Genomic DNA, 16,210 nt, shown 5'->3' on the forward strand with positions numbered 1-16,210 from the left:
CTGTTAACTATAAGAGAAGCATTAGCCCAATAGAATCTAGAAGCAGAAGCTCAACTCTATGTCACTCAAGACATATGCGATACTATTCCAGTGCCAAGAATATACAGGAAATTGTCAATGGATAATTTTCTACACGACATTTTTTCGTTAATAATATTTATATTGGAAAGTATTGCCAGACAATATAATTATTAAAATTATATTACAGATTGTAAATATATTGTGATATTATATAAAAAGAAAGCTTTTTTCAAAGTTTTCAGTGTTTCAGCAATCTTTTTTAAAATTATTACATTAAAACTTTGTAACGATAAGACTACCAAAGAGAATTGAAATACTATTATAAAAATAATACCTCAATCAACCATGGGAGCTTATCGTCTATGCTTCGCCTAGCTCAGTATCTCAAGTGTGAGTTCGTCTTGTCTTAAACTAGGAATTAAACCATAAACCCTTAGCTGATAGCAAATAAAACAATTATTTAACTAATCATATTTATTAAAAATATGACGAAAAAACAATCAACCCTGCCAAGGCTTTACAATAAATAAATTTGGCGATACTTATGGCATCGATGGGTGATTGTGTGGCCTCCCAATTAGATGGTTAGGCCCTCCTAAGCTGCAGTTGTTCCATATTATACTTGTGTGGTTCCAATTGGTCCCAATTAGGTGATTAGGTCCTCCTGACAGCTGCAGTTATTCCATAAATTATCCAATAAAACCAATAATACAGCCAATCAAATCTTCAATAAACTAAAATATAAGGAACAGCTTGTATAAGAGAAACATCAAAAGAGGTTTAACTTCCCTGCCATTTTACCAAATTACAATTAAACAAATAGCAGCTGACAATGATAAAACGAAATAGAATTACTATTGAACTTAGCTCAATTTTGTTACGATTCCTAAATACATATAATCGAAAAACGTGCTTTCGAAAGAAGTGAGGTTACAAATATTGAAAATGCTGTCAGAATTATAGAATATATATTACAATGAAAGTACTCACCTCAAGAGAATTCTGCAGACCATAAAATGAAGCTTATATTAATAATTGCCTTCTTTTATAAATTTCAGAAACAGACAAAAAATTATATTCCCACTACGTTAGAAAAGTTGATTGACAGAAAATATGGAGACTAAAATGAAGTTAGCACAGATGACATAGGACGTATGCCTATGATGGAATTAGCTCTTCTGTCAACATAGAACAGAATATTTAGTCTACCGGACAGAAAGAGAGAGGGCGACTATTTATTCTACGGAACAGAAAGAGAGAGGAAAGAAAGAGAGAGGGCGCCAACTACTTTTTTGAAGAAAAAATAGTAAAAAAGAAACTGAAGGTAAAGGAATTAATAAATTAATAAAGAAATTAAAATAAAATAATAATTTAAATATAAATTACTAAAGATGTGACGTTTATAACGTTACAACTTCGGTCCTTGATCTTTCCAATGCCGCTAATTGGTTTCTTAATTATTATATTCGTGAAAAATGGCAGTTTTTCAATTAAATAACGGAGAATAAATTTAAAAAAATAAAAAAAATATTTTTCCCGGACAATAGCAAAAAACTTATTTATTATTAATTGCAATTAAATATGCAATGTTATTGTAATCAAGTTTTGTAATGTTGGAAATTATTTTTTTCGCGTTTTTAGTAAATTAGTAAATAAATTTTCATATATCGCCATTTTAAAGCTTTGAACTTGTTTTATCAGAGTGTAGTTACATGAAATTTAAATTACATACAATGCTTTACTTTTTACTGGTAGACTAAGATAATCAAAAGGGTGCATTATTGGTTTCAAATTGTTAATAATTTAAAAACTCCACCAAATCCTCTACAGAAAACAGAGAACTCAGTTATTAAATAAGTCCATAAAACTGAAGAAACTTGGCAGATACCTGGCCGATTCCCGGGAATAACTTATTATAGTGTATTTTTATGTATGAGAGAGTAATAAAACAATAAATTATGTATGCAAATCCCTAAACTGTTGATACGGGTGACTCAATGAAAAACAGATATTTGTCAACAAGTTTACAGAAGTATATAGGAAAACAATTTTAAATTGAGTATGACCACCAGGTATAAAGGTTGGAGCAGAATAGAATACAATAGTTGTGAGGGTTACTAATCCCTAAATAAGGTTGCCAGTGTCGGAGTGATGGAGGTTAACAGGTACTAATGAATTTGCAAGAAATGTAAGATGTTTATTTTATTGGTTATATATAACCAATAAAAGTTTAATAAGTACCTACCTATTTGCAAAATAAAGTTTAATTCTTTAGATAAAATAAAACGTTTTATTTTATCTATTTGCAAAATAAAGTTTAATTCTTTGCCTATTTGCAAAATAAAGTTTAATTCTTTAGATAAAATAAAACGTTTTATTTTATCTGAAATGAGTGCATTCCACGAAGTAAGGGTTTCAACAATCAAACATTTAATTCTTTAATTCCAGGAATCTACGACAGTAATTGACTAGATAATTACCTTCTAAACTTATTCCACAGAAAATGTGATAGTGGGTTTTTCCATTTTGTATATAGGAAGGTCCAAGTGGCGTATTCAAAATTCTTAACAGTTCACTAAAAGTAGGTACTTCAGTTGCAAGGTGCAGTTTATTGTGTATACTAGTGTTATGGAAAATTTGGAAGTGCCGTGTAAACGCCGAAAAATTGGTCCTCTAACAGTTAATGAAAAAACATTAATATTTAATTGTTTTAAATCATTTACAGACAAACGTTTATGTGAAAGTGTTGATGAGACCGTTGAGTTAGTTAGCAGTACACTTGGTGTTGGGAAATCTACGATTTACAGAGTTATTAAAGAAGAGAAATGTGGTAGTTTTCAAATGCCACGTAATACTCCAGGGAAACCAAAATTTCAAATAGAATATCATTTTAAAGAAGGACTTCGACGGAAAGTGCATGAATTCTTCTTTAGACAAGAATTTCCAACATTGGATAAAGTTCTTGTCTCAGTTCGAGATGATAAGGATTACCCAGAAATGAGTCGAAGTACGTTATGGAAACTTTTAAAAGAAATAGGCTTCCGCTGGAAAAAGAATCCCAGAAAGTCTATTTTATTAGAAAGAAGCGATATTGTCATATGGAGAAGACATTTTCTAAGAACCATAAAGGAAATGAGAAACCAAAAAAGAAAAATATTTTATCTTGATGAAACATGGATCAACGAGGGTCATACACCAAATAAATTTTGGCAGGGTGAAACTGTTACAAGTCAAAGGCACGCTTTTGTAAATAACTTATCTACTGGTTTAAACCCACCATCAGGAAAGGGACGCAGGCTGATAATAGTACACATTGGCAGTTCAGACGGTTTTGTTGAAGGTGGTTTATTAACTTTTGAATCAACTCGTACCGGTGACTACCATGAAGACATGAACGCTGATGTCTTTCAAGAATGGTTCGAACAAATGATAGATCTTCTTCCTAAGAACTGTGTAATAGTAATGGATAATGCAAGTTATCACTCCAGACTTATAGAAGGAGTGCCCACAACCAAGTGGTTAAAAAAAGACTTGCAGAATTGGCTGAGTTCAAAAAATATTACGTACCATCCCGGATCTATAAGAAAGGAACTTTATTCGTTGTGTGCCCTTCATAAAGAAAAATTTAAAAAATACGAAATTGATGAAATTGCCCAAAATCGTGGAATGACAGTACTTACATCCTCACACAGGATGGGAAAAGGCAGTAAATCACACTATTAAAGAAGAGGAAAAAATGTGGAAGCTGGACAATATTACTGATAAAATGATCGAGCCAGTTATTATAAATCTTGGTTCTGAAAGTTCATCTTCTGAATCTGATTTGGATTTGTAACAAGTAGCTGTAAGTTTTATATTAATATTTTTATTCATCTATTTAACATACCTTAGACGGTTTTAAAAACTCTTTTTCTCTTTTGTAATTTTTAAAAATTAAAAAAAATGTGAATTTTTTAAAACCCTTTTTAATGTAGGCCAGTCAGTTCTAATATAGTGTGTGATAAAAGAGGTCACTTTTGTTTACATACACATAACACTTTATAACACTGAAATAATTCATTTATTTTTTACAATTATTCAAAGTAATTTTTCAATTAATCTTGAGCACGCTCATGGAGTGGTCGGAGCTACCAGTTAAAATTATGCTAATTACTCTCTCGTTCATAAAAATAAACTATAGTAAGTACCCAGGATTTTACGAAAATCTCAATAATTTGAGGCACAAGATACATAATTAATTTTTACGAATAAAACAAATATTTTCAAAGGGTAACATATAGAGAATTCGCCACTCTCGAGAGTACCAGCTGCATTTTTAATTGTTTCTTGAGTGACCCAATTTCCTACGCGTCATCACTACACTTACATAACGCTTCGACCTCAATAAGGCATGCAGAAATTCGAAAAACAACAAACGGAAAAAAATCGTCACACCTGCCTTTTTGAAAGAAACTAAATGAAAGCAGCACGCGTCCACAATATATCAGAAACAGAAATGCACCGGACAGATGCAAGTATGCTGCGAGGATTTACCCTAATTTTTGCACCTGTGGGCAGGTGCTTTTTGCGATTCGATTTCTCCTTTCTGGCATCGTTTCGACCTGCCTGTTGTCTCTGAATCAGGATGTTTTTTTTTATCTTAGCAAAGATAAATTATTGTTATACAACGACAATATAAAAGTTGTTTTCAAATCCAGTTAAGAAAACCTCTTAAAAGATATATAATACACATTTACAAGTAACAAGTAAGTCATTATTTTAACCCTAACTGCGAATATGCGCTTTAAAAATTCATTGTTATGGGTTTATGAAAAAATGGTATGACATGTTTTCCTTTTTCATTATATTTACGAAGCTGGGGTGGCAAATTAACAATTTCTATCCCAAATTTTTTTAATATTTCAATTTACGTTCGTGTTTTTAAGACAATTTTGTCGTTTACTGTAATAAATCATTAGTGGACGTAGTTCTGAAGTGTTGCTACTATACATTATATTAATTCGCTATGAAAAAAGCAATAATTAATTTATTCATGTTAATTGTAGTACAGATAGGCCATGAAATGAAGCATTTTAGCTCGCAATTTTTTATTTACTTAAAATGTTTACAAAAGTTAGGGAATAGCCTAAGGAACATTTTCTTTATCATGCCGATATACGCTAAAACCTTGTGAGTGGATTTTTCCACCAAATTTTCGTTGGAACACACTGTATATATATATATATATATATATATATATATATATATATATATATATATATATATATATATATATATATAGGGGAGAGTCCCACAGTACCGGCCGGCATACAGTACCGGCCAGTTGAATATAATAGATGGTACGGTGATGATTATCGGTATTATAATAGACACTCCTATAAGTACAAGCCCAGCGCGGTGTCAACTTGTCGCGACAGGATAGGATTCTTGTCAGTGCAAAGATTTGTGTTGGGCATCATAGACGTACACTGCATATTTAAAATTCTGTTGGTGATTTTCAACATTTAAAGATCCAGTTTAAAACAAATAACTCCTGGTATGTATAGTGTACTTATATAACTATAAAAAAGTATACTTTAAATCAATATTTGTGCGTTTGTTTTTACCTGTAAACAAACTTTTTGTTTTTTTCGTTTCCTCCAGTACCGGCCACTGCATTGTCCTGCAGTACCGGCCAATAATAAAGTTCGTTTTTAAAAGATTTCTTTTACTTACATGTGCGCAAAAATGCCAAGTGATAAAAATAATGTTCATGTGAGGCAAAAAAGGGCAGCTGGGATCCTGCGAACATGCGAAAAGCCGTGGAAAAGGTACTGAATAATGAGATGAGTGCACCCCAAGCTGCCGAACGCTATCAGATACCACGAACTACATTGAATGACAGAGTAAGTGCTATTAAAAATAATAAAGAGATATCCATTGAGCCAGTTATGGGTCGTTTTCACAATACTTTTTCACCTGAACATGAAGAAACATTGGCGACACATGTTAAAGACTTAGCAAATAGACTAATGCCTTTAAACAGGCAAGAATTTTTACGTCTTGCTTTTCAACTGGCAGAGAAGTTGAAGTTACCCCACCAGTTTAATAAAGAAAAAGAAATGGCAGGGAAAAACTATTATTATTCTTTTATGAAAAGATATAGTGATTTATCATTGCGGAGTGCTGAATCAACGAGCTTAATGAGAGCAGTAGGATTTAACAGACCTCAGGTTGAGCGTTTCTTTGATGATTTAGAGACTTTGATACAGAGGTTTAAATTCACTCCTTATAAAATATGGAATTGCGACGAGACTAGTGTCAGCATTGTCCAAAAACATGCCAAAGTTTTAGCTACTAAAAACCAAAAACAAGTAGGAAAACTGACTTCAGCAGAACGTGGAAAGAACGTGACGGTGCTTTTTGCAATGAGCGCTGGAGGTCAATTTGTTCCACCATATTTTATATTTCCACGAGTCCGAATGAATGAAAGACTAATAGTTAACGCCCCAAATGAGAGCGTAGGCGAAGCTCAGCCAAACGGCTGGATGAATGCCGAATTATTTTTAAAATGGATGCATCATTTTGTGCAGTATTCTAATCCTACAGCCGAGAATCCAGTTCTCCTGATTTTAGATGGACATGCGAGTCATAAGGACTTAGATGTTATTGAATTTGCCCTAAAAAATAACATCCATATGCTTAGCACCCCACCACATACGACCCATAAGCTACAGCCACTAGATCGTACGTTCATGAAGCCATTTAAATCTGCTTATAATAATGCATGTGACTTGTGGATGAGATTAAATCCCGGTATTAGAATCAGTGAATACGAGATTGCTGGCTTAGTTGCTTCAGCTTTTAATCGAGTTTCTCGAATGGAAATCGCAGTTATTGGCTTTCGTTGCACATGCATACACCCCTTTGATAAAAATGTATTTAATGATTTGGACTTTATTTGTTCTAACATAACCAACATTACAGAACAACAATCAACGTCAGAATCATTGCCTTCATTTTCCCAACTGCTAGAAGCAACACCTTCAACATCAAAACCGTTGCCTTCATCTTCCCAACTGCTAGAACCAACATCTACTACTCCTGCTCCTGATCTCGTAGCCCATATTACAAATTCTGTGCATTCCGACAACCAAACTACTCTTGCTAATGGAGAATCACAAATTGCTTTTTTGCGGCAATTAGAATCTCAAGAAGAAGCTACAATTGACCTATCCACAGACAATTTTAAAGCTGCACTTACAGAACTCTCACCGGTCGTAAAGCTGAAAAAAGCGAAATTATAACTGGTTCTCCATACAAAAAAATGCTGGAAGAGAAAAAAGCAGGCAAAACAAGCGTCGAATCACTAAACGAGGGAAGAATTTACTTGTGAAAAATGACGTTAACAAAAAACATAAGGTCTCAGGAAAATATGTTCAAAAAGGTAAAAACTTGTTGTCAGGAAGATATGTTAGTAAGAAAAGTAGGAAAAATAAAGATGAAAACCTACCTCCTCCTAGCAGACCGGTTGAAGAAGAGACAGTTTGTCCTTTGTGCACTGAATCTCATGAAGAGGATTGGATACAGTGTGGAAACTGTAATATTTGGGTTCATGAGGCTTGTGCGAACATATCAGAGCTATCCAAACAATATATTTGTGATTTCTGTATTGTTTAATTGGTAATATATTTACTGGCCGGTAGTGGAGGCCAATTTTATAAAGTTTGATTTTTCCTTATCTTTAATTTTCATTAATAAAGTGATTATTTTGAAACATTATGATTGTTTATTACTTTCATTGACAGCATAATAGTCCTTTCATACATGACAGGAAGTATTAAACATGTACCTTTTAGCATTTTGATTTTTTTGTTGATAAACCTTAAGGTGACGGTACTGTAGGACTTTCCCCTATATATATATATATATATATATATATATATATATATATATATATATATATATATATATATATATATATTTAATTCAAAATACAGTATTTTGAATTATATATATATATATATATATATATATATATATATATATATATATATATATATATATATTTAATTCAAAATACAGTATTTTATATTTTTACTCTCAATCCAAAACTCGCTTCACAATACTGTATTTAGATAGATCGTAGTACTTTCAAAATAAACAAATATTCGAATCCTACTAATCTACATCTTGAAGCCTATTATATACATTAACAATTTCACTTCTCGATCAGATTTAAATGTACTTTTGACCTTACAACACTGAAAATAACATCATTTACCTTGCATGACCTTTCTTCTAGAAAGTCATATGCTGGAGCAAGGCCGCCAAAAAATGATTATACTACTCATTTAGATAGTGGTGAAAGTATTGGTTCGAGTCATAGAAATGAATAAAATTTGATTATATTTAGATGGGTACGTGGGACGGCGAATAAATACACGTGGCTTTATATTGGTATGCTTTATCGCGATCTGGAAAACATAAACTGACTTTTGTAATAAACTCTTTGAGTAGTATGTCGTGTAAAATATACTTAAAGGCTTCGAATACGATCAGTAAACGTTGACAATTGCAGGTGTCAGTTTAAATTGATTTATTTCCGTTGTTTTTCAATTTTTTGCTAAGGTTATGCTGTATTTAGTTCAACGTATCTGAGCTTCTGATGGATTTGCCCTTTATTATTTTAAAGTGATATAATATTGAATGCTCGAATAAATGAACTTTAATCAAATAAAAGGCAGATATCGGGTACAGTTTTTTCTTAATTCTTGCCCAAATACTTTCGCTTTCAGAGCATCTTCAGGGGCATCTGAAATAAGCTAAGAAACGTTTTTTTAACTGAAGGAAAATTAATTAACTTTTTTATGGAGTTTGAATTTGATGGTTGATAAAAAAATTTTTATTATAACGTTTTATATGTCATAAACATTAAATAATACATAAATACAACACTAGACAAAGGACAAACAGTTTAAAATTTTTTTAAATTTGAAGAAGCTACATAGTGGGTGACAGCAGGAGAGAGAATGGCTCCTGGTCTTAACGGAAATGTTAAAGTGACATCTGACATATGACAACTTCGATGGGCAGTCACAATCATGGTAAAGTAAATCTGATATAGCAAACTCAATTGAAAAGTTCTACGCCGATCTGTATCGTTCGAAAAACGATCCCCTATCTCCTCAAAGCAGAACTTGAAAAGGCAGCTAACAAATGTCAACTTATAAGTGATGCCCGCAATAAGCCACGAAGAAATAGAAAGAGCAGTAAAAGAAATAAAAAGGAATAAAGCTCCTGGAAGCCATGGAAAGCAGAAATGCTGAAGGAAGGCGAGAAGAAGCCATTACATATCTAAAAATACTATTTAATAAATGTCTATTCGAAGACAACATACCCGAACAATGGAATACTGCTAAAACAATACTAATACACAAAAACGGAGACACCACAGACCTGAAAAATTATCGACCAATTTCACTTCTTTCACAACCTTACAAAACCTTGACAAAGATTATTACAAACAGGTTAACAATTAAATTTGACGGATGTCAACCAGTAGAACAAGCCAGATTTAGAAAAGGGTGCAGCACCTTTATACTTATACCTATATACATATACTTCGAAAATCCTACTAGAAAAGACTAACGAATACAATCTCCCATTATGTCTGGCTTTTATAGATTATGAAAAAGCTTTTGATAGCTTAGAACTGTGGGCAATAGAAGAAGCATTAGTTAACAACCAGATCGACTCCAGGTACAGAATATTAATACATAATATTTACGAATAAGCTGAAATGATAGTGACTTTGAGTAAATGAATCGAAACAAGTCCAATAAAAATCAACCGAGACGTAAGACAAGGAGACACAATATCTCCAAAATTATTTACCCCATTATTTAGAGCCCATGACATGCTCCTGCTCAGAAATGTCAAGAAGCAAGCAAGAAAATCGGCATAAGAATGAATAAAAGCAAGACAAAGAAAAGATAGTAGACAGATTTCCATTGTACAGCTAATAGGTCGCTTCCTAGTATGAGATAGTACACAGTTTCAACTACTTAGGTTGTGTGGTTACTAAAAATAGAACTCGAGGAAAAGAGATTTGAAGTCAAATTTTCATGGCCAAAAACTATATGAAAAGATAAATTTTTCTCTCTCACTAGTAGCAACCAAAATGCTACTAGTAAAAGTATCAGTCTCCAATATTTCTGTATAGTTCCGAAACTTGGAGAGCCAGAAGATCGATGCATTAGAGATATGATGTTGGAGATCTGAACTGCTTATTGCCCAACGCTTTTACTTGAAACCAAATTAGTATTAGAAGAAGACTATTAATCTATTTGCAGCGAATTCTTCAGTTCTTTGGGCATGTGGCCCTCAGAGACGAAAATAATTTAGAAATACTTATTTTCTGCATTCTGGAAAGGAGACTGCGAAATAGATAGAAACCGAGAGAAGCATATGGTCGACTATGTTAGTGGAAATCGCGATCCTTTGTAATGAGTGAACGACACGAAAGAGTAATCTACTAAAAATAATTATTTTCCACTTCAAATTACTGTTTGCATTTGATCGGACTAAAATATTCATTATCAAATTACGACTTATCGCGGACAACGTCAACAACGAATTGTTCCAAGATGACTCACGAGACAAATACATGAAAAGATGCCAATAATAAGTTCCCTGAACTTTTGATAGCAAGCGACGGAAGAAGCATCTTATACTTCTGCAAATAACTGATAGTGGCAGGAAATTAAACAGAAACGAACTAAAAATAATACACATATGTCTGCTTGATGACTTTATGCTTTAAATAGACGTTTGGGGATTCTTTAATTTATTTTATTAATCATTAATTGATAAGTGAAGAGGAATTTTGTAATAGCTATTTACAGTGAGTGCCACAATGGTTTATCCATGTTTTGTTGAGGCAGGCCACGGTATTTCAGTATACGAGGTATTTTACTTCAATAACTTGTTAAAAATCCAACTTGCTACAAAGTCTTTTTTACACATTTCCTTGGATAAGTGGATGCACCGAACTACTAGAAATTAAGCTGAAGACACTGATATCACATCGTCAAGTTTCTTGTGATATTTCGTCTTTTGCAGATAAGATAAAATAGATTGAAAAGAAGATGGAGAAAACAGTTCCAACAGACAGAGGAATTCAAGCCACAGCTGATATTTAAAGGAAGTGGAGATTTCGTGTTTCGACAGAAAATCGTCATGGAACAACTACATGAAACAGTTCGAATCAACTGAAAGAGCGAATGGATTGTCCGAAAAAGAAAAGGCTGTAAAACTGACGATTGGTCTTCGAGAATATGCCTTGGATGTGCTTCAGACCATAGCCTTAGAGGAGACAGCTGATTTCGAACAACTTAAGAAGAGACTAAATATGCGATATCGTAACTAACACTTGGAGCATGTCTACCAGTCGCAGCTTAAAAATTAGAGACAAAGGCGAGACAGAGCTCTTCAAGAATATGAGCTAGATATTGCCGGGTTAGTACGGTATGCTTACCCAACAGCTCCCGAAGGCATGATGGAAAAGTTGGCAGTTCAAAAATTTATTGATGGTCTTCGTGACCATGAAATGTAGAGAACATTGCGGTCATCTCGTCACAAGACGCTGGTCGATGTCTTGTAATATAAATCAGCTACGCAGGCCTCTGATGGGTACAGCAAAGTTAAGACTGTAAAAGAGGAAGAAAATGAAGACAAACTTGACCACATTGTTAATCTGATGAAAGGCATTGCATCCAAGAAAACGAAGACCTTAAGATGCTGGAATTGTAGTGAAATAGGACACGCACGAAATTTAAGTAGACATCCTAGGTACAACTCAGATCAAGAAACTCGTCAGTATTAAATACTGGAACGGGTAGACCTTAAGGGGCAGCTTCGATTCGAAACTTTTCCAAAGACCATCTCATACTAACAAATACATTGATATGTCATGAAGCTAGTGTCTACGTAGATGTAGAAATAAAAAGTAAAAAGTATACATTGTTGGTGGATACCTGAGCGATCAGGAAAGTTTTAAACAGCCGTAAGAAACTTTTACCAAGAAGGTTGAGACTAATCTAGATCCAATTATAAATTGGGACAGAAAAGTTCGTCCATATTTTAACAGGAGCCGATACCAGCATCCAGTTCCAGTCCCGACAAGGTTCCAGGAGCAAGTTAAGGATGGAGTAATATTAGAATAGCCATGGTACATACGATATCCATGATGGTATATACTCGAATCGATGATTCGAATGCACGAAACGAGAATTCAGCTGCAGCCTGGACGTCGGTCAGACGATTCAAAGCGAGACTTAACGGCATCAAGAGATCTCTAGAAGTATGTGCGCTCTATATAAAAAGAACAATTTATGTTTAGTAAATAAATCTTATAAATTAATTGTGTTTTTGGTATTAGTGTTAGATTAAGATGGTTATTTCTAAATTTTATTCCATTAAACGATTAATCTATTGATCTAAAAAATCTAAGAAAGTTAGATAAAAATACCACTCTTAGTGTTGCTTCGTCTTCTCTTAAATGAGCGTTGCGTAGTATGCCATTTGAATACAATAATCTTCGAAAACAACTTCATGGTAGCCTTTTGACGATCAAACAACGAACTTTACAAGTTGAACAACCGGTTGACAACCATTTGTAACCTTTTATACCAAATTGTTCTTACAAAATGTCCTTCATTAATCCATATTTCATCCAGATAAAAAATATTAGTGCCTCTTCTGCTCAGTTTTCGAATCACTTTTAAATACTGCTTTCTTCAGCAAATTATTTGTCCTTCCTCTACAATCATATATTTTATATCGTGCCTCTCCTAAACGAAGTCTTCTTCTTCTTGTGGTGCCTATCCTTTTCGGATGTTGGCGACCATTATGGCAATCTGTACTTTCTAAACTGATGCTCTAAAAAGATTTGTAGTTGTTGTGTTGAACCAAGTACGTAGATTTTTCAGTCAGGAAATCCTTTTTTGGCTGTTTTTATTGTGGTTAACAACTCTTTTCCTTTTTGCGTTATCTTCTCCGTTAATTCGAATTCCGGCTTTAACATACTCTACTGCTTCTTGAAACATTTCCTCAGAGTATATGTTAAACAGCAAGGTTGATAATATACATCAATGTCGGACCCCACGTTTGATTTTAATATCTTCATCAGCTTGTGTTTTACTGTACCAAACGCTTTATGGTAATCAATGAAGAATGCATAAATATCGCAATTCACATCTCTACATCCCTCAAATAGCACATGTATGCTAAAAAGAGCCTCTCTCGTACCCACTGCGTTCCGAAAACCAAACTGTGTATGGCTGATTTTTTCTTCGCATAGTCTATATCCTTTGATGTATGATTTTTAGGAATAATTTTAAAATGGGGTTCATTAAGCTGATGGTCTGGAAATCATTACAGGATACGGATTTTGTTTTCTTTGGTAGAGCAATAAACGTTGACTTCAGCCATGATCTTGGTATTACTCCGTTTAAATATATGTCATTGAATATTTTTGTTAGTCGTTGAGTACCGTCGGTGTTAAATAGTTTTATGAGTTCAACATATGCATTGTCAGGTCCAGGAATTTTGCCATCCTTTAGTTGTGATATTACTTTTTTCACTTCATTTGATATGATTGGTAAGTGGTCATTACATATGTAAGACGGAGGTTGTTCGGACCTATTATCATCAAAGAGTTCTTGTATGTATTTGGTCCATATGCATATTTCTTGATTTTTATCTGTAATAATGTTCCCCTGTTGATCTTGCTTCACCTGTTTGCTGCTTTTTTTACCTTTTTATGCATATTAAATGTATCGTGTTTTTGTTCCAACAACTCTATCTCTTCACACTCTGTTTTTAACCAATTTATTTTTGGCTTTTCGTATTTCGGTTTTTATTTGTTTCTGAATATTTTTGTACATTCTTTTGTTATTCTTTGACTTTCTTCTTTCTTTCATGAGTTGCAGTAAATTGTCATTCATCCAACTATTCCTCTTCTCTTTATTTTCTATTAGATGTTTTAACTCATGTAAAATTTTTCTGCTGAAATTTCCAATGCTACCGAAGAAAGACTCAAGGAAATAAAAACTGAGCATCTAAATGTAAAATAGGAAGGATGTTATTGTAGATATCAGTTAAGTTAAAGATAATGGAAGAAAACCTAAACACACTCTACTCTGTCCACTTGTGGTATTATAAATGAGAATATGCCACGACTGTTGGAGTCTTGGTTGCTCTATACACAACAGAATTGTTAGGCCAGAGACCATGTAAGTACAAACAAAAAGAAGAAAGAAAGATAGAAAATCTATTCTACTATATTCTAACAGAAACACAATCAAGGTTTCTCTTTTAATGTATGTAACAAAAAATGTTTTTTAAAATATTTTAACCACTTCTTCTTCCTATGCCGTTCCCATTAACAGAGGTTGGCGACCACATTTCTAAAAGTTTCTCTGTCTTTTGCAACGTGGAATAATTCGTCTACAGTCATGTTTGTCCAGTCTCGAATATTTCGCAGCCATGACTTCCTCTTTCTACCTATTCCCTTTTTGCCATCGACTCTACCCTGCATGATGACCTGCAGAAGACTATATTTATCATTCCTCAGTATGTGTCCAAGGTATGCAGTCTTGCGTACTTTTATTGTTCTCAACAATTTTTTGTCTCGATCCATCCTTCTCAGCACTTCTTCATGGGTGACCCTGGCAGTCCATGGAATTCTTAACATTCTCCGGTATATCCAAAATTCAAAGGCTTCAAGCTTCTTAACTATTTGCGTTTTTAGTGTCCATGTTTCTACCCCGTACAATAGTTGCGACCAGACGTAACATTCAACAAACCTCAGTCTCAGCGCAGTATTCAGATTTTTGTCACAGAACAATTGCTTGAATTTTAAGAACGCTGCCCTTGCCATTTCTATTTGTACCCTGATCTCTTGGTCTGGATCTAATTCTGTGTTGATGTAAGCTCCCAGATATTTATATTTTGTCACTCTCTCTATTTGCTGTCCACCAAGAGTTAGTTGTTCATTATTTATTGGACTCCTAGATACTATCATAAATTTGGTCTTATCTGTGTTGATGTCAACTCCCATTTGAATGCATTCACTATTTATTGCACCCAGTAAAGTTTGTAGTTCTTCTATACTCTCAGCCATTACTACCGTGTCATCTGCAAATCTCATGGTGTTTGTGATTTCTCCACCAATTCTTATTCCCTCTTTTCTTTCCCATAAGGCTTTTCTGAATGACCTGTGAGTACACGTTGAAAAGCGTCGGAGACAAGACACATCCTTGCCTAACCCCTCTCGTGATCGGTATATTATTTGTTTCTATATCGTTCACCTCTACTACTGCTTTCTGGTTCCAGTATATAGCCTTAATAAACTCAATGTCTTTTTTGTCTAAATTGATGTTTTTTAATTCATCTATTAACTTCATATTCTGCACTCAGTCAAAGGCCTTTCTAAAGTCTATGAAGCATACATATGCACTCTTGTTATATTCCTGACATTTCTGCAAGAGTACCGTCAACGCAAATAATGCCTCTCTTGTACCCATGCCTCCTCTGAAGCCAAACTACGTTTCATCTATCTGCTCCTCACATTTCTTATAAATTCGGTTTTGAACAATTTTCAAGAGAATCTTTAAAGGGTGGCACATTAGGCTTATCAATCTATAGTCATTATAATTTTAACCACTATTAAAACAATAATCCCATTAAATTGGTCTAGTGTCTAACTCTATAGAAAAAAATTTACTGTTTCGTATAAATTTATTTCCAAAATATTGAGGATTTGGTTACTAAATGCTGCAACAAAGTAAAAATAAACGGTCAAATAGATTCATCTGTAATTGCGTAATCACGTGTCATGTGATGGTTTTCAATATACAAACGCATAGTTTGTGTGCATCAGTTAATTAATTCTTGTCTAAGAACATTTTCAAGGAAGTTGTTCTAAAAATCTACTCATCCGTAGCAACTATGACCTTACATAATGCGTTAGTCCAGGAGTTTATTGAGATTTGTTGCGTCTGTTCTAAGTAGAATTTGAAGACCATTTTAAGTTGTAGCGTTAAGAGATCAAAGTTACAGATTACAGATAACAATTTACGGCGGATTACGAGCAGTCACAATAGGACTTAAATAAATTGGTTGTCTATTTTGTTTACCTTGGTCG

At 33.6% G+C, this 16,210-nt stretch overlaps 1 protein-coding gene across 1 annotated transcript in view; it reads right to left on the reverse strand.

Moving 5' to 3' along the window:
* Window positions 1-3,737: 3,737 nt before the first annotated feature.
* The window catches only part of LOC140435454 (uncharacterized), a 114,920-nt gene continuing 102,447 nt past the window's right edge, over window positions 3,738-16,210 (reverse strand). Inside the window, exon 2 of the mRNA XM_072524186.1 lies at window positions 3,738-3,935. The gene's annotated coding sequence lies outside the window, so the exon portion shown is untranslated. The remainder of the gene's footprint in view (window positions 3,936-16,210) is intronic.

Source organism: Diabrotica undecimpunctata, chromosome 3 (assembly GCF_040954645.1).
Source record: "Diabrotica undecimpunctata isolate CICGRU chromosome 3, icDiaUnde3, whole genome shotgun sequence".
Classification (NCBI taxonomy): domain Eukaryota; kingdom Metazoa; phylum Arthropoda; class Insecta; order Coleoptera; family Chrysomelidae; genus Diabrotica; species Diabrotica undecimpunctata.